This window comes from Tamandua tetradactyla, chromosome 3 (genome assembly GCF_023851605.1).
Source record: "Tamandua tetradactyla isolate mTamTet1 chromosome 3, mTamTet1.pri, whole genome shotgun sequence".
Lineage (NCBI taxonomy): Eukaryota > Metazoa > Chordata > Mammalia > Pilosa > Myrmecophagidae > Tamandua > Tamandua tetradactyla.
This window is the reverse complement of record NC_135329.1, coordinates 173429383-173447891: the sequence shown is the minus strand read 5'-3', so window position 1 is coordinate 173447891 and position 18509 is coordinate 173429383. Positions and strand designations below refer to the sequence as shown.

Genomic DNA, 18509 nt, shown 5'->3' with positions numbered 1-18509 from the left:
TATCAGAAATGGTATGGTGTTTAAAAAGGAAATTTATTGAGTTATAAGTTTACAGTTCTAAGGCCTTAATGTCTAAACAAATGGATCCAGAGATAGATACCTTGACTCAAGAAAGTGCTGATGACATTCAGGGTTTCTCTGTCAGCTGGGAAGGCACACAGCAACATCTGCTAGTTTTCTTTCCCAGCTTCTCATTTCAAGCAGCTTCCCCTGGGATGGCATTCTTTCTGCATCTCTAAACATACCTCTCTGTGTTGGCTCTGAAGCTTTTTCCAAAATGACTCCCTCTTAAAGGATTCCAGTAAGTGGCCCACCTTGAATGGGTAGAGACACATCTCCATGGAAATCACCTAATCAAAAAGTTCCACCCACAATTGAGTGAGTCACATCTCCATGGAAACAACTTAATCAAAAAGATCCCACTCAACAATATTGAATCAGGATTAAAGAACGTGTTTTTTCTGGAGTATACAATAGCTTCAAACTGGCACACACACCTTTCTACATTTATCAAGATTATGTTAATTAACAGGTAGAACATAATTTATATACTTGCTTTACTTCTCTTTTAAAGTCCCTTTTTGTTGAGGATGAAGTTCTAACTTGTAGTTGACCACATATACTTTTAGAGAAGCATTAGATCAAAGTAGTGTAACTGACAAGTAAATGTGGTGTTTCCATGATCTGTAACCTTTTTCTAAGAATAACTGGAACCATGACTAACAACTTCATACTGTTGTCTAACATCATGCAGATCTGTATCAGGATATAAAAGAGACAGTGAGAACATTGTAGAGTCTTCAAGAATTTTATACAGTCTCTAAATATATGAATACCACCATACAAATTTAGTTAATGGAAGTATAGAAAATCCTTTTTAATTATGGTAGTATTTCCCAAACACTTCCTATGTAATATGCTAAACTATTTTAACACCTCACTTTTATAAGGTGAAAGAACAAATCCTTTGCAACAGTTTCCTTTTAAAAGTGAGACATCTTCTGAAATAAAGGATGATAAGGCCAACATAAAGATCAACAAAAATATTATTCTGATATGATCTAAAATCTTTGTCTTCTAGACAACGTGATCAGATAGTTAAGAAAAACTTTCTGTAACCTTTCATTAACAGCAGACCAACAGTCCACATTATTTTTACAGAGAGAAAACTAAACTCCAGTTTTGTATGAATACACACTTTGACACAAAAGCTTTTAAAAAAAATATTATAAACAGGCCTATCAAATTTTTGGTCAATATTGACTGTGACAGACAGAATTGATTTTCCCAATCCTACAACTTTCTATACCCATTCAGGGCTTGTCTTAAACTAGCTGTATTAAACTAGCTATTTTAATTTAGGACTAACCATACTCCCTTAGACAAGTTTATGAAATTTTAGTCAGCATTGACTACAATAAACAAAATTCATTTTCACAGACCAATAACTTTCCATATCCATTCAGGATAAACTACTTTTCTTTAACAAAGCAGATCTTGTATATTTTACATACCCACATACTTTAAGTTACCAAAAAGATTGTTGCTACTGTCTTTAAACATCCTATAAAACATAATTATTTTTATAACAAAGTTTGTCAAAATAATAATTTAATTTCATTAAACCAAAACTTACATTTTCATCATAACAAAGATCTAATAGATTTAATGCTAGCTTATTTTTACTGATAAACTTGTATAAATTTAAGGAGAAAATACATAAGTAGTACAAAATCATATTTGTTAGATTCAAAAAGTCACCATATGCAAATGTTCTAAAAATGATCATGGTGATGAATATACATCTATGTGATGATATTGTGAGCCATTGATTATATACCATGTATGGACTGTATATGTGTGAAGATTTCTCCATAAAAATAGTTTTAAAAAACAACTTATGTTCACACACACACACACACAAAGAAACAAAGTCATTATGAAAACAGGAAAAGGACTAGACCTTGTCACTGCATTTTTTGCAGCTGTTTTTTTTTTATTCCTTCTATTCGAGGTTAAAAAAACTCTCTGTTTTCATAATATCCTAAAATTATGAACAACCTTAGAAGTATATTACTTGTCAAGTTCTGGAAAATATACAATTGTTTAATTTGTCCCAAGCATAAATCCAGGAAAATTTTACACAGTTCTCAAGGATATTTTCTTTTACTTACTAAAATTTGACAATTAGATCTTATTCAATTATTCCTATCCCAAGGCTATTTATATTTTAAGACTGATTTGTTTACTATGGTTACAGTTGCTTAGGTATTTTTGGAAAAAATAATTTTATTTGGGGAATTCCTACAGAACAAGCATGGCTTATTCACAGCATTTCTTCTGTGCCTACCATTTCTAACCTCCAGGCCCAGTAGAAAGAATTCTACCAAGCCCCACCTCCTCTACCTTTCTGCACCCAAACCTTCTCCCACAGCTGCCTTAGCTGGCTATGCCTTGGGGGCAGGGATAAATAAAATGAAAAGAAAGAGTTTAACTTTTAAAAGTTTTAAATGGAGGCAGTGAGATTTAAGACCCCTAAGGTGGGCTTAGTGTTGATGAGAGTTCCTACACCTTTATTTTAATTATTTCTGATAATTAGATCTATTTCACTTAAAGCTGTTGACCTGGAAAATTGGAAATGTCTTTGCTGTTTCCTAAAGGCACCACAGAGGGCTGCCTCAGGAAATTTCAGAGGGTGGTTTCTTTCTGATGTCCAGCTTTGTTTACAGTAGTTACAAAAATGAAAGCTTTGAACCTGGTACCTAGAGGGTTTTTTTCCCCTTTTTTCTCTGGGATCCCAGGAATACTTTATATATATGTACTTATTTATCTTTAAGAATTTTGAATAGAGGGCTTTAAGAATCTTTTTTTGTTGTTGTTAATTTGCTGCTATCATCCAAAGGTACCAAAATATATATTGAACAAGAAGGCAGACACAAATAGAAAGTTACAAACAAAGGATTGAATACATCATCTCATCCCATTTCAGCTCTCTTTTGCACAACAACTCTAACTGTAATACAGTGTCTTTTCTATAGAACCATTTTCAGGCCATTTCTTTCCTGATTCCAAGTCATATTGGGGTCAGACTGTATTACGGTCTATATACTAATCTATAAACTATTTTTGTTGTTTTTTTCATAGGCTCATAAATAAAATCTTTCCATTTTTCTCAAAATACAGTGCAAAGGGGTATATTCAGGAATGCTATTAGAATTAGAATTTCCATTTAAGATATTTCTGCAAAAGCTGGAAACAATTAGAAGCATTTGAACAATACAAATGTAGAAGTACACCTCCTAGAAAATTTATGCAAACACTTCATACTTACTATATATTTAAGTAGCACACTATTTAATAAGTAGACCAAACATACTGATTAACAATTGGACATTAAAACACTTACTATACCTAAGTATTACACTAGCTAACAAACAGGCATCATACACTTACTTGATTTCATTAAGTACCAATTAATTGTTGGATTAGTTGTTTTCTAGGAGCATATTAAGCAGAAAGGTGTAGAGGCTAAAGCAAAGCAGAATAATTCTGGAAGCAGGACCCAGAACTCAGTCCCAGACCCAAAGAACCTGAGCCTCTGTACTGACTTCCCAGTTCACTTTTGCCTTGATGAACCCCTTACCCAGTCTGTTGTCCAGACTAGGAACTTGAAACTATCTCTCTCTTTGAAGTTTTTTAACTTGCCAAGGGTCTGGAGGACCAGCAGAATGGAGGAAACTCAGTTGCTGAGCATGTAGAGTAAGAGTCTAGCAGCTCACCCACCTTTCTGGGGGTCTAGAACATCTGGCAGTCAGACTCCTTCTTAGGAACCTGAGTCCCATCTGGGTCACCAAATTGTTACTGATCTAAAGTGGTGGGTTTTCTGCCGTTACACTCAAATGACCAATTCCTGAGATCCAAGGTTTCAAAGAGAAAATACTTATTGCTAGGTGTGAAGCAGATGATCAGATGGCCAATGACCTAAAAATCTGTCTCCCTGAACTGGAATAATTCTGAGAATTTGATAGTTTCAAAATATGGACAGATTTTAGGATAATGAGCACAATGGCTTGAGATGTCGAGGTTAGAGATGATCTAATTATGAGCATGCCCAGATGCATTATATGCTTCGTCACAGAACATATGTAAGAAAATGATGGCCTTAATATAATGATGGGTGTGATTTTTAGTATTATAATGAGATATAGGTCACATATAGTTAAAGTTCAAGCTACTACACATGTCAGACAGGCTGACTTTGGTTTGAGCCCGCTCCGTCTATCAAGACAACTTTGGAATGGGATGGGTTAGTTTAGGGCTGCTTCAAGCCTTTTGTTAATAAACATTATGGGCTATCTTTAGTGATCATAAGACTCTAATATTGAAAAACCAGATAAAAGTGTACAATGAGGGTCAGTTACAAGGTTTTTACAATCACAAGATAAAGGCTATGTAGTTATACAATCATCATCAAAGATCAAGGGAGCTGGATTACAGTTCAGCAATTTCAGGCATTTCCTTCTGGCTATTCTAACATATTAGAAAGTAAAAGAACTATTTATATAATGATTCAATAATCATAACCATTTCCTAAATCCTAACCTCTCAGTTACAATAGATTTGGCAAACGTTACCAGAAATTATTATATACATAGCTAAAATAATCCAGTTTAGTAGTCACTCAAGAAGCATTTAATTTTTTACTATTTTATGAGGTATAACTAATATATAATTAAATGCGTAGATATTAATTGTAGAATTCTAAGAGTTTGATAAATATATGCCCATTTAACACACCAATCCAATTAAGATTTAGGACATTTCCAATAGCAAAGTAAATTCCTGCATGAGTCTCCCATCACTCCACATCTGTCCTTCTCCTCACTCAAGGCAACCATTATTCTGATTCCTATCACCAGAATTTTCTTTTGCCTCTTCTAGAACTTCAGAAAAATGGAATTACTCTTTATGTCTTACTTCTTTATTTCAACATAATGATTTTAAAATCCACCCATTTTTTTGTGTGCATTGGTTATTTGTTCTTTTTTATTGCTGGGAAGTATTCCATTGCATGAATATACCAATTTATTTAACTACTCATCTGCTGATGGATATTGGTTTGTTTCCAGTTTGGGGATATTATAAATAAAGTTGCTTTGAACATTCCTGTACAATCTTTGGTAGAAATAGGTGTTCATTTTTCTCAGTAAATATCTAGAATTTGAATTGCTGGATCATAGAGTTGTGTATGTTTAACTTTATAAGAAAACTCCAATGTTTTTTGAAGTGGCTGTACCATTTTAGACTCTGATCTGCAACATAAGAGACAAGCAGTTGCTCCACATCAGTACCAGCACTGGATATTGTCAGTTGTTTAAAATTTTAGCCACTATAGTGGCATGTAGTAGCATCTTATTGTGATTTCAATTTTCATTTTTCTGATAATTAAAGATACTAAGCACTTGTTCATGTGTATATTGGTAATTTTTATATCTTCTTTCAGGAAGTGTCTGTTCAGGTAGTTTCCCTATTATTTTTATTTGGTTGTCATTTTTAACATTGTCACTTTAACATTTCACATTTTAACATTATAATATTAGAAGATCAAGTATAAAATGCATACATGTATAATATTTTAAATGACAGATGTATTTAGAATACTTTTATCCAATCTGTGGCTTGCTTTTATTCACTTTATTCATGGTGATTTTTCATGAATTTTGGATTTTAATGAAGTCTAATTTATCATTTTTTTCTTTTATGGTTCATATTTTATGTGTCTTGTGTAAAAATCTTTGCTTGCTTTAAGTTTGTGAAGCTATATCACCATTTTGCCTTTTAGGAGCATCATAATTTTGGGTCACTGATTCATCTCAAGTTAATTTGTATATACAGGATGTGGTAGGAGTTGAGGGTAAATTTGTTTTTTTACCATATGGGTACTCACTTATTTCAGTATCATTTGTTGAAAAGACTCACCTTTGTTTGCCCATTGGATTGCTTTGACATATTAGTAAAAACCAATTCACCATACAAAGTGAATTTCTTGATCCTCTTTTCTGTTCCATTATGTATTAGTCTATTCTTATGTCAATGCCACACTTTCATGATTACTATAGCTATAGTAGAAATCTTGACATCAGATGATATAAAGCCTCCAACTTTTTCTACTTTTAAAGACTGTTTTGACTATTACAGTCCTTTGCATTTCTGCATAAATTTGCAAATCATCTTGCCAATTTCTCCACCCAAGTCTATTGGGATTTTGAATGGGATTCCATTGATTCTAATGATCAATTAGATGGAAAGTGACATTTTATCAATATTGTATCTCAATCAATGAACATTGTTCGTACACATTTATTTAGAGCTCCATTACTTTCTCTCAGCATTGTTTTCAGTATTAGTCTTATATTGCTTTCATTATATTTATCTCTAGGAGTTTTATTTTTTTGAAACTATTGTGCACCTTTATACATAAATGTATATTAATTTCATTTTCCAATGCTTTGTTGTTAGTTGTAATAGACATTGAATCATGTCCTCTATGAAAGACATATTCAAGTCCTAAACCCAGGTCCTGTGGATGGGAACTCATTTGTAAATAGCACCTTTGGAGATATTATTTGAATGAGGTCAAACTGAATCAGGGTGGGCCTTAATCCATATAATTGGAGTCCTGTAAAGGAGAGGAAACCTAGACAAGGACAAAGAACACTGAGCAGGAGAGATACAAGCAACAAGAGGAGACTTCTATGTGACAGAGACAGAGATTGATTGCCAGCAAGTCACTGCCACCAGAAAGCAAACAACTCAGAGAAAGGATGGCTTGTTGATCCCTTGAGTTTGGACTTCTAGCTTCCGCAACTATAAGACAATAAATTCCTGCTGTTTAAGCTGACCAGTGTGTAATATTTGTTATAGCAGTCCTGATCAATTAAGACACTAGTATATACAAACATAATGGATTTTTATATATTGCCCTTGTATTTTGTAAATATATAACTTACTACATTTAGTAGATTTTGGGAGAATACTTAGCAATGTTTATATATACAATTATGTGGCATCCAAATAAGAGTTTTACTTTTTTCCATTCCAATCTTTATGCATTTTATTTCTTTTGCTTACCTTGTTGCATTGTCCCTCCAGTACAATGTTGAATAGAAGTGATGAGAGTAGAAATCCTTACTTTGTTACTGACTTAGAAGAGGAAAATCACTCAGTCTTTAATGATTAAGTATAATGTTAGAACTGAAGTTTTCATAGATGTCCTTTTTCAAATTGAGGAAGTTTCTTTTTGTAGCTAGTTTGCTGAGAGTTCTAATCATGAGTAGATATGAAATTTGTATGAACTTTTTCTACATCATCTGAGATGCTAAAATGATTGTCTTTTGAATGTTGATCCAATCTTGCATTCTTGTGTTAAATCCCACCGGGTTATGATGTGTGTGTATATGTGATGTTACTTGTGATGTAACATTATAATATTAGAAAATCAAATATAAGTGTGTACATATATAATATTTTAAAGAATTTTTTTGCCTCAATTTTATGAGGGATAGTCTGTAATTTCTTTTCTGGTAGTACCCTTGCCTGGTTTTGGTATAAGAGTTTTGGTGGCCTCATAAAATGACTTGAGAACTGGTTCTTCTTTCTCTCTCTCTGAAAGAGTTTTTTGTAAGTTTGGTATTAATTCTATAAATTATTGATAGAATTCCCCTCTGAGGCCCCTGAGCTTCTAGATTTCTTTGCTAAAAGGTTTTTAATCAGGATTTGGATTTCTTAATTAGATAGAGGACTGTGCAGGTTTTCTAGTTTTCTTGTGTTGGTCTTGATAATTTATGTATTAAAGTTTATGTGTTTTAAGAAAATAACCCATTTCATCTAGATTATTAAATGTAATGGCATAAGGTTGTTTATGATTTTCATTAATTATCTTTCTAGTGTCTGGTGGAGCTGTAACGATGGTGTTTTATTGTAATGTTGTTGTTTTATTGTTTCTTTTTTTTCTTGATGAGTCAAGCTAAAAGTTTATACACATTTCATGAAATTTTTCAAAGAATCATCTTCTGTTTTCATAGAATTTCTCTATTTGTTTTGTATTTTATTTCTGCTCTTATTTATTTCTTCTTTTTCTCTATTTACTTTGAGTAAAATTTGTTCTTTTCTGGTTTCCTATGGTAGAAGTTTATATCATTAATGAAAAAAATGTTCTTTTCTTACATAAGCTTATAAGGCCATACTTTCCTTTAAGTAGTGCTTTAGCTGCATGTCACAAATTTTGGTGTGTTTTTTATTCATTATAATTAAATAGAAAATCTTTTCTAATTTCCCTTGCAGTTGTGTCTTTGATCTATAGATTATTTAAATGTATATGCCTTAATTTCTAAATATATTTGATTTCCCAGATGTCCTATTATTTTGGATTTCTGTTCATTATGTTATCAGAGAGTATACTGTTATGATTTCAATCCTTTGAAATATATTTAGACTTGTTTTATGGTCCAGCACATCATCTATCTTGGTGAATATTTCATGTGCACTTGAAAAGAAGGTATACTCTATAGTTTTTGAGTGTAATGTTCTGTAATTGACAACTTCGTTCTTTTGGTTGATAATACGATTCAAAATCCCATATATATGTACTTCTCCTTTCTTTTTTTAAATTGATGTCTTAACAGTCAAACATTCCATACAGGGTTTACAATCAGTGGCTCACAATATCATCATATAGTTGTGCATTCATCACCATGATCATTTTTCAAAACACTTGCATCACTCCAGAAAAAGAATAAAAAGAAAAAAACCTCATACATACAATACCCTTTACCCCTCCCTCTCATTGACCACTAGTATGTATTCCCATCTACCCAATTTATTTTAACCTTTGCCCCCTATTATTTGTTTATTCTACATTCATATTTTTTACTTATCTGTCCATATCCTAGATAAAAGGAGCATCAGACACAAGGTTTTCACAATCACACAGTCACAATGTAAAAGCCATATCATTATACAATAATCTTCAAGATTAGTGAACACAGCTCAACAGTTTCAGGTTCTTTCCTCCAGCCACTCTAATACACCATAATCCAAAAAGGGGTATCTATATAATGCATAAGAATAACCTCCAGGATAATCTCTTGACTCTGTTTGAAATCTCTCAGCCACTGAAACTTTATTTTGTCTCATTTCTCTCTTCCCCCTTTTGGTCAAGAAGACTTTCCCAATCCCTTGATGCCAGGTCCCAGCTCATCCCAGGATTTCTGTCCCACATTGCCAGGGAGATTTATACCCCGGGGAGTCATGTCCCACGTTGGGGGTGGGGAGGAGGGCAGTGAGCTCACCTGGTGAGTTGGCTCTGAGAGAGAGGCCACATCTGAGCAACAAAAGATGTTCTCTGGGGGTGACGCTTAGGCCCAATTTTAAGTAGGACTAGCCTATCCTTTGTAGGTATAAGTCCCACAGGGGTGAACCCCAAGATCAAGGGCTCGGTCTGTTGATTTGGTTGTCTCTACTGCTTGTGAGAATATCAGAAATTCTCCAAATGGAGAAGTTAAACACTTCCTCCTTTCTCCCCAGTGCCCCAAGGAGACCTTGCAAATACTTCTTTATTCGTGGCCCAAATTACTCTGGGATATATTGGGGCATCACATTAACCTGAACAAACCAACAAAATCTCAGGCACTGTTCAAGATTCCAAGTACTTACAGTGTTCAACTAAACTGACCTACAAGTTTTACAATTCCTACAAATTAAATTAGGAAATGTAAAATTGCATTGATTGTACTTTTCTCCATATACCATCTATTTTCAACACTGTGCATTATTGACATTCATTTGTTCTCTCTCATGCAAAAACATTTTTTTTATTTGTACGTTAATCACCATCATTGTCTGCTCTAGGCATTCTTAAATTCTCAGTCTTTATCCTCTATCTTTTCTTCTGGTTTTCCTTCTGGTTCATTCATGCCCCCAGCTCTTCTTCCTCTATCATACTCACATTCAGCTTCATACAGTACTTATATTATTGTACTACAGTCAGGTAGTATTGTGCTATCCATTTCTGAATTTTTACAGTCAGACCTGTTGCACAATCTTTATACCTTCAGCACCAGTTGCCTAATCTCTACCCTATTTCTATCTCCTGTTAATTTGTGTTCTTAACTTTAAACCTCCAAGTTCACTCATTAATGTTAGTTCATTTTAATGAGAACATACAGTATTTGTCCTTTCTTTTCTGGCTTATTTCACTCAACATTATGTCCTCAAGGTTCACCCATGTTATTACCTGCTTCATGAGTTTATTCTTTCTGAAAGCTACATAATATTCCATCATATGTATATACCACAGCTTGTTTAGCCACTCATCCATTGATGGACATTTGGGTTGTTTCCATCTCTAGGCAATCATAATTAATGCTGCTATAAACATTGGCATGCAAATGCCCTTTTGTGTCCTTGCCCTGTCCTCAGAATATATACTTAGTAATGGGATTGCTTAAGCAACAGGAATTTATTGTCTTGTGCTTTTAATGGCTAGAAGTCCAACATCAAGGTACTGCTAGGGCTTGCTTTCTCCCAGAGTCTGTATCATTGAGGCAATCCTCCATCACATGATGGTCTTCCTCTCTTTGTGTCTACTCCTGATTTCTGCTGACCTCTGGCTTCCACTCATTTCTGGCTTCTAACTGACTACATCGAAATTTTCTTTGCTTATAAGGACTCTAGTCATACGGATTAAACCTGCCTGTCCTGATTCAATTTGTCCCCTTCAAAGTAGGATCTTCTGTGGTCCTATTCACAAATGCCTCCACATCTGTTTCGATTTGCTAAAGCTGCCAGAATGTAATAAACAAGAAATGGGCTGGCTTTTACCAATGGGGATTTATTAGCTTAAAAGTTACAACTCTAAGGCTGCGAAAATGTCCAAATTAAGGAACCAACAGAATACTACCTTCATTCTGAAGAAAGACTGCTGGCAATCCCAGCTCCTCTGTCACATGGTCAGGCACATGGAGATCTCTGCTTGGTCTTCTCTTCCAAGTCTCATTGCTTCTAGTTTCTGGCTTCAGTGGCTTCTCTGTAAGCCTCTCTTAATTTCGTCTCTCTGGAATTTTTCTTATCTATCTGAACTTTTTCCTCTATGCCTTTTATCCTCTCATAAAGGACTCTAGTAAGGGCATTGAAACCCACCTTGAATGGGTTGGGTCACCTTTCAATTTAAATAATCAATTGAAAAGTCTCACCTCAAAAATCTGCATCCACAGGAATGGATTGTTATTGGCAGAGTGAGTTCGAGGGACAGAGGCTGATTAGAAGTTTGTTGAACTGATTTGAGTGAGGTTGGACCCATAATGCTCACCAATTAAAAGTTAAGTCCAGGGCACTCTGGCCAGAATTCTTTGATTACCTCAGGGATTCCAAACACCACTTTTTTTGGTTTCCATGTGTCTTAATTTCCACCAGCTACTGACTCCATTGAGACACCCTAAAGACCACTACACGTATTCAATTCATGTTTATTAACTATTTTTTTAAGTGATGTAGGGAGAGAAAGATAGATGCCAAAAAAAAAAGAGAACTTTTATGCATTCAGTTATCAATTCAATAAATATTTATTAAGGGCCTCTTGTGTATCAGGCTCTGTGCTAGATGCATAGACAAATAAATGTAAAATAACAACTATGAAGTTGCTACAAAAGAAAGATACATAATTTTATGAAATCACATGCATCACTGAAAGAAACAGAACTGGTGTTTGTGTATGTGTGTGTGTTTGTGTGTAAATATTTGATCATGGAGATTGGCAAACCCGAATTTCACAGGGCAGGCCACAAGTTGGACACTCCAATAATAGTGATGTTGAATTCCCCAGGAGAAGTGGGCTGGCTCAAGCGGAGTCAGAAATTCCTCTTTCTGACTGACTGTAATCTTCCATTCTCTCTTTCAGGCCTCAGTTCCAGTTGGCTAGAATGTGATATACCAGAAACAGAATAGCTTTTAAAAAGGGGAATTTATTAAGTTGCTAGTTTACAGTTCTAAGACCATGAAATTGACCAAATTAAACAAGTCTATAGAAATGTCCAATCTAAGGCATCCAGGGACAGATACCTTGGTTCAAGAAGGTTGATGACGTTCAGGGTTTTTCTCTCTCAACTGAAAAGGCACATGGCGAACATGGTGATGTCAAGCTTTCTCTCCAGGTTTCTTCTTCCACGGAGCTCCCCCATGGACATATTCCTTCATCATCTCCAAAGGTCTCTGGCTGTGAGGGTTCTCATGGCTCTGTCATGGCTTTCTCATGGCTCTCTTGTTGTTTTGAAGCTTTCTCCAAAATTCTTCCTCTTTTTTTTTTCATATGCTGTATGGTGGGCTCACATTCCATTACTTTTCCATGTGAGTATCTCATTATTGTGGCACTATTTATGAATTTTTGTTTTTTTTTTCTTTATTTCTTTGCTTGTTTTGTTTTGGGGAGGTGCATGCCAGGAATCAAACCTGGGTCTTCTGCATGGCAGGTGAGAATTCTACCTCTGAACTACCCTCATACCCCCCCAAATGCTTCCTCTTTTAAAGGATTCTAATAAACTAATCATGACCCACCTAGAATGAGTTGAGTCACATCTCCCTCCAATCAAAGAAAAATACACAATTGGGTGAGTCACATCTCTGTGGAGATAATCTAATCACATTTCCAACCAACAGTACTGAATAGGGAGTAAAAGAAATGGCTGCCTCCCCAAGATGGATAAGAATTAAAATATGACTTTTTTAGGGCATATAATCCTTTCAAACCAGCACAGCCTCCAACTTGTTGGATGAGGAGACTCCTCTCATTGCGGAAGGCAATCTTCTTTGTTGATTGTACATATATTGGTCATAGATACAAACAACTGACTAACGATTGATGTTCCTCTACAAAATACATACCAGTGCTTCCTTGACCAAACAACTGGACACTATTACCTAGCCAAGTTGACCCATCATCACACATATAGAGGAAATGTGACCTGCCTAATGACACTTGGGATAGATTTGAACAAAATATGGGAGTTACCTAGGTAAGGAGGAAGGATATTAGGAAGGGATGGTGGTGAAAAGAACATTATAAACATAGAAGAATTAACACCTCTCAACACATATCGAGTATTGGCTCATGTCCTCAATAAATGATTGTGTTTGAAAGAATATTGAATTACCATGTATATGCTGATAATACCATTGATTGGTCATTTGCTTCTTTAATGTCTCCTATTATTATTCAGCTTTTCATATATGGGTGTGTTTGCATCCCTTGAACACAGTTTTGCTTCTTGCCACAGGAACTGAGCACAATAATGTCCTGTACATCTGTGATTTTCCTTCCACTCCTGCCGCCCCACCATACTGTTCTCTCTTCCTGTATCCCCAGTAATTAGAAGACCTCTTTGCACATAGTAGGTGCTCAATACATATTTATTGAATGAAGGAAGGAAGGAATGAACAAACAAATGAATGCTTCTCTGTCAATTCAGAATAGTTTAAGGATTTTGTATATAAAACAAAAACCTTCTTTCAAAGGAAATCTTCTTGGAAACCTGATATATAAACAAAACAAAGCAGAATGCTCTGGTTGCATCTTGGAGAAAGGGTGCTGGTATAGGGTGTGTATGTGTGTGGGTAGGGAGGTTGTGTAAGAGAGTCTTTAGTCCAGTCTTCCTGCTGAGCTTTCTGCTGAACCCCAGGATCCCTCGCCAGGATCCTGAATCAGATCTGAAAAACTATCAGGGTCTATGGAAAGCTGCAGGAACACCTTTGATCCAGTCAATTATTCTGAAAAGGGGTTGGGAAGTTGAAATGTCTCTGGTGACCCAATAGTGAATTGAGGAAGCTTTCTCTGCATAAATCAAAGTTTGGGAAGTTACCATTCTTAGGCATATTTCTATGCTGGCTCTTTAAAACATAAAATGCTTATTTAAAAGTCAATGGAGAAGACCTTTTCCCTCTTGCCAACTCTTGTTTTATCTCTCCTTGGTCAGAAGCACTTAAGCAAATTCATAAAATGGTTATGGAGGGTAATTTCCTATTCTGTATTCAAAACGAGGCAAATACCTTGCGAAATGGTATTGTTTGGGGCGGTAATATACATATTGTAGCATTTCATTAAATCCTTTTCATTTATGCTCTTCACTCTGTGAAGGCGACTGACAGTTGATTTAAAATATGTATTGCTTTAGCATGTTTGTAAGAGTACATAAAATCACTAAATCAATTCTGTCATGAACATCAACTCAGAAAAATTAAACGTGTGGACAGTCACCAAGGACAAAAAGCCAACACACTCCCATATATTTTATCTTCTTGAGTTTGTGCTAAGTGACTAATTCTTGCCTTAAGCATGACTGTGAAATTTCTATTGGAATGATCTCTCATTTTTTATGGCTGTGTCTTTGTGCATCAGAGGGATTAGAGTGAATTTTCTAGAGAAAGAAGTGTTGAAAACCTTCTCTTTTTAAAAGTCACAGGGAAGTGAAAGGCTGATTTTACAACAATAATAAACAGCCTTCTTCTTTCTCTTTGAATATCTCCCCTGAACCAGCACATTTTATTTCTTACAGGAGTCCTTGGCAGTACTTTGTCTGTTAAAAATGGGGTGCCAATAGTCACATATTGATAAATTGTGAAATGCCTTTTCATCCTGCTTTCTTCCTATGCCACTGCCTCTCCTCTGACTTTGTAACACATCTGAAATTTCATTGCACAGAATGCCAGGTGTAGGTGAATGGAAGTGTTTGTGAAAATTGCCAAAAGAGAAAAGTTGATTTATCCTCCATGCTTCCTAGCTACAGTTTGTGGTTGCCCAGGTATGAATGGGGTTCAAAGTACAGCAGGACACATGAACCTGAACCTGTTTTTAAGGAATGAGAACATTAATTTAATTTGAGTAGCTATGGATCAACCGCACTGTTAAAAAGGTGCTGACACTTATTTTTCAAGTCAAGTAAAAGCTTTGATTGAGAGCTTCCCATGTTCTAGACACTGCTAGGTCCTGGGGTCACAGACATGAAAGAAGCAGCCTCTGCAAAAGGGCACTCCAATTGCTGAGGGAGAGGGGCAGGTCCGGGAGCCAGGAGGGGCAGTGTGGAATGCCTATATAGAGATTATTCACAGGACACTACTGGTTAGGGCCACACCAGGATGTGTAGGGTCCCATATGAGGATCTGTTCAGGGACCCTGTCTATATAAACAATTTAATATGGGAACATATTAAAAAATACTGGACCCATGTGAGGCATATTGATTTACTTAATGAAGATTTAGGAGGATGGGTGGAGAGAAAGTACTTAGCCATTTGTTTCCCATACAGTCAGTGCACCTGAAGATTCTGTATAACATCTAGACCCCATTTCTTCATATTAATTAATACCAAAAGTGGCATTTCTGGCTAATTTGATATTTTCCACCATGAGGAAATGATAACTACACTGTTATTACTCCCAAATCCATGGCTCCTAGGGACCTGTCTGATGCAAATCAATATAGATAATTTGGCCCCTGCAGTTCCCTAACACAAAATGATTTGATGTTGGTTACAGCATTGCTCATGATGCTGTCATCATCCACTGGGCTGCCTGTGAATATTCGTTTCTCAGAGGCTGTTACTTTGCTTCTTTGATGATGACTGCAAATTCAAGTCTTATTCAGAGTTTGCAGAAAATGTGAACGATAACTCATTTTTCAATCACGTTACATTCACTGTTAGGCATTCTGCAAAGAGAACAAGACATCTTCCCAACATGCCTTCTCTGTGGGTTGCAATCCCTGCATTCCTAGAATATGATTTCTTTCCTTGCTGATTGCCACCTGCCTTCTAAGCATCTCCATCAGCATGGTAGAGAAGTAGGGAGCCTATAGGCAGAACAATACTGGTCCTGTCAGCTCAAGGAATGTCCATTCCTCATGTTCCTTATTCAGCGCACTTTAGAGGACCAAAAAAAGACCATGATGCCTTCATACTGATCATTGAAAACAGAGGATATGAATGAAAGGACCTATTTACATTGCAAAGCTACATTCTTGAAAGCTCTAGGAAAAGATGGGCTCAGCCACATTTGGAGGACTCATGGCACAAAGCTTTGGGGAATTGGAGAGATCACTCTAGTTTGCAGCTATGGGAGCACATAGAGTAAAGAATGGATGCTGCCACATCTACCACCTTCAGGCACTGCAGAAAGAGATTGCATCACATTGGAACACGGACAGGCAAAAACAGAAACCTGAGCCCATGTAGACTGCTGAAAGACAAGGTTTGAGCATGGACATCAGGCACCCAGAGCCCTGAACTTATCTTGGGTTCCATATGAGTGAGAGTCACCCAAAATAGGCATGGCTACACCATTCTGGTTGTTCAATTTCATGCTATCCTGTGAAAGAAGTATCATACTGGTCAATAGGAGAACTTGTTTACTAGGCAACCTCAGCCCAGCCTTAGGACTCACCCAAAGCTCCTCAGGACATATCCCATGCATATGATAGTGGACCACAGAGTGCCCTAAAGGGACCAAATGGGGACCAGGGCCTATGCAATCCAGGTCTAGGCTCAGGACATTTCACCCAAATGGTTTTACTGGCTTTGGTTCATCCCATCCAGGTGCTGGAATGGGACTTGGAAAATTTCAGGAAAGGCATTCCAAAAGATAGGGTTTTCAGGAAAAGCAGGATCCAGACTGTGACCCACTTGACTGAATCTAAGGTTGGTACTGATTGATCCAAGAGCAAATAGGTATGCATCCCTTTAGCTTGGAGGAAAAGAAGACCAGGTAGGCTTCCTAAGAGGTTGTGTTTTAGTTGTTCTTGAAGGACAAGGTGGCATACACTAGCCAGAGAAGAGAGGAAGAACATTGCAAGCATAAGGGACAGAGGATTTAAAACATGGGAGATGTGAAACCACGAGTTATATTTGGGGAGCTATAAATAAATCACTGGAGTTGGAGTGAAGAAGTCACATAGGCTCTTGTTATTCCAAGTGGTCTGTTATAGTCCTTCAGTAGCATCAGTCTCATCTGGCAACTTGGAAGAGTGCAGAATTCTGTGTCCTACCCTAGACCTATTGGATTAGACTCTGCATTTTAATGCTATCTCCCTCCCTTTAATTCACATGCATTTTGATGCTTACTAAACTCCTAGTATCCTGGAATTAGGAATGCAGTGATGGTCTGGAGCCAAATGCTAGGGAGTTTAGATTTTACTCTGTAGGTGATGAAGACCCATCTCAAGCAAAGGAACAGGTTTATAAAATAGGGTAGCAGCAGTGTGAAGAGAACTGCAGAAGTGTAAGCAGAAGACTACTGCCGTGGTCTAGGCAAGACAAGAGGAGGGATTGAATTATGGTAGCGTATTGGAGGGGTGGTAATTCTATTTAGGAAATACAATTGCAGAACATGTGGGACTTGAGGGTGAGTCAAACTGAAGAGACCAGGATGATATGTAGTAATCTGGTCTGAGCAGATAATGATGTCACTAAGTAAGAAAGGGGTTGTAGGATGAAGAGATTTTGTGGAAGAAGATAATGAGTTTGAGGCTGTGGGATATCCAAGAAGAAATGTTCCCCAAGATTTTAAGTATGTGGAGCCAGAAGTCAGAGTAGAATGTGGATCAAAGATTCATATTTGGGTGTCATCAGTAAACCCATGGTAATTAATATTAAGGAAAAGGATGAGATCACCAGGAAGAAGAGAAGGGAGTTTGAGAACAGAGCCTTGGGCAATACCAACATGTAGTGGTAGATAATGAAAAATTGGCAAGAAATAGTTCAGAACAATAGAGAAAAAAAACTGTAGAAGAAAACTGGACACAGGAACTAGGGGAAGGGTTTCAAAGAAGTTCCAGTTTGGTCAAATGCTATGGGAGAGGTCTGTTCTAGTTTGCTAGCTGCTGGAATGCAATCTACCAGGAATGGAATGGCTTTTAAAAAGGGGAATTTAATAAGTTGCTAGTTTACAGTAATAAGGCCAAGAAAATGTCCCAATTAAAGCCAGTCTATAAAAATGTCCAAATTAAGGCACCAATAAGAGGTTAACTTCACTCAAGAAAGGCTGATGAAGTTCAGGGTTTCTCTCTCGACTGGAAAGGCACATGGTGAACATGGCAACATCTATTAGCTTCCTTTCCAGGGCTCTGACTTCATGAAGCTCCCCCAGGGGCTTTCTCCTTCTTCATCTCCAAAGGTCACTGGCTGGTGGACTCTCTGCTTCTCATGGCTATGTTGTTTCATCATTCTGGGGCTCTCTCACATCTCAAACCTTTTCCAAAATGTTTCCTCTTTTAAAGGATTCTAGTAAAGTAATCAATACCCACCTGGAATAGGTAGAAACATGTCTCCATCTAATCAAGTTTAATGCCCACAATTATTGAGTCACATCTCCGTGGAGATATAATCTAATCAAGTTTCTAACTTAGTTCTTAGTACTGAACAGGGATTAGAAGAAATGGTTGCTCCCCCAAGATTGATTAGGATTAAAAC

General features: G+C 36.5%; 1 protein-coding gene across 1 annotated transcript in view; it reads left to right on the top strand.

Moving 5' to 3' along the window:
• Positions 1-417: 417 nt before the first annotated feature.
• LOC143676488 (uncharacterized) overlaps positions 418-18509 on the top strand; it is a 339453-nt gene continuing 321361 nt past the window's right edge. The window contains exon 1 of the mRNA XM_077151989.1: positions 418-532. The gene's annotated coding sequence lies outside the window, so the exon portion shown is untranslated. The remainder of the gene's footprint in view (positions 533-18509) is intronic.